The sequence below is a fragment of the Schistocerca piceifrons genome, chromosome 7 (genome assembly GCF_021461385.2).
Source record: "Schistocerca piceifrons isolate TAMUIC-IGC-003096 chromosome 7, iqSchPice1.1, whole genome shotgun sequence".
NCBI classification, from domain to species: Eukaryota; Metazoa; Arthropoda; class Insecta; order Orthoptera; family Acrididae; genus Schistocerca; species Schistocerca piceifrons.
The window spans coordinates 407,374,163-407,375,605 of record NC_060144.1 but is presented as its reverse complement, the minus strand read 5'-3'; positions in this window follow the sequence as shown (position 1 = coordinate 407,375,605).

Sequence of the window (1,443 nt, the reverse complement as noted above, 5' to 3'; positions counted from 1 at the left end):
TCTAACATTTTGACGACTTAAGGAGTGAGTATGGGTCTGGGTTATACTGATTTATTTCCCCAAACCACGTTCCACTTCTTTACGAGATGACTTGCTTGGGGTTTGCAGCCACTCTTCTTTACCGGATATCCGGCTGCTGGAAACTCTCTTGACTTCTTCCCCATTGAATAATGCTAGATACAGTAACTTTCAAGCCTCTTTCTACTAGTGAAATAAGTAGCCATACAAACTTTACATTTCGTCATCAACGATGTGTTTGACTTTCAAGTACAATAAAAATTATCACTTTCAGCATAATATGTAACTTCAGTAAGTCTCTCGTACAGTCATATGTTATATGTTAGGAACAAATTGAATTACATTCGAAAGAAAGTCTGCTTAGACACCATGACTTTCAGAAAAGGAGATTGAAAGAATGTCTTGCCTCTAACAAGGCCAAGTCAAGAGTCTATTTGAGCACTTTTTCAACTGCTCTTGTTTCATATAACAATAGTCAGTGACACAGTAAGCACAAAACTGCATATAGATTCCATGGTTCTTCCATACACAGTCACTAACACATCTATGGATTGCTCGACAGGTACTTGTCGGTGCCGTTCGGCCGCCGCATCTACTTTCTTCCCACGATTGATTTTAAACCTGCACACACAAACATGTGACGTGCAGTAGGTAGGATTTTACCATCCCACACTCGTATCTAGAATATCGTGTGTTCAAAAACTGTAGAAAGCTGAGTGGCGCTAGAATTTACACAGAAATTCTCGAATCACTACAGTACCTTTAAGCCAAAAACAAAAGAGGATGCTCATATTTACACCTTCTCCTCTAATATAAAAGGGATATCCAGATAGTAAAATGACGTTTTGAAATATAAAAATTAACAGTACATAAAAACTAAATTTTATTTTATACATTTTAAAGGTACACTCTTAAGGTATTTTTCTAGATAATCGCCATTCAAATTGAGGCACTTATCATACGGTAGTACAAGTTTTTCAGTATTGTCTCTCTAGAAATATGGCACCTGCGATTGTGCTGTGGCCAACTCAACATCATTAAATAGACCACATAAGATGGATATTAGAGAACCGGCATGCTGAGACACCAGTGGTTACCAAGTAAAACCCTAAAGGCCACTGACAACGATACACATCAAAGATAAAATGTTTACTGGCTAAAGAATATATTCTTTTTCTTTCATCAACTTAATATTGACTTAAAAACCCTACAATGTGAAGAATTCTTTTTCTAAGATGATTCATTGTTCTTCAGTGGGTCAAATTACACCAAAGTGCTATAGTTACGTCATGACATGTCAATTACAGAAAACACTACAGTTATGAGTTACGCTCAGTAGTTACAGTGTTAGCATTACAAACACTTTATATGAAGTCCCTGAAAAGTTACTATAACCCAAAACGAAAAAGTGTGGCAGCACCCACT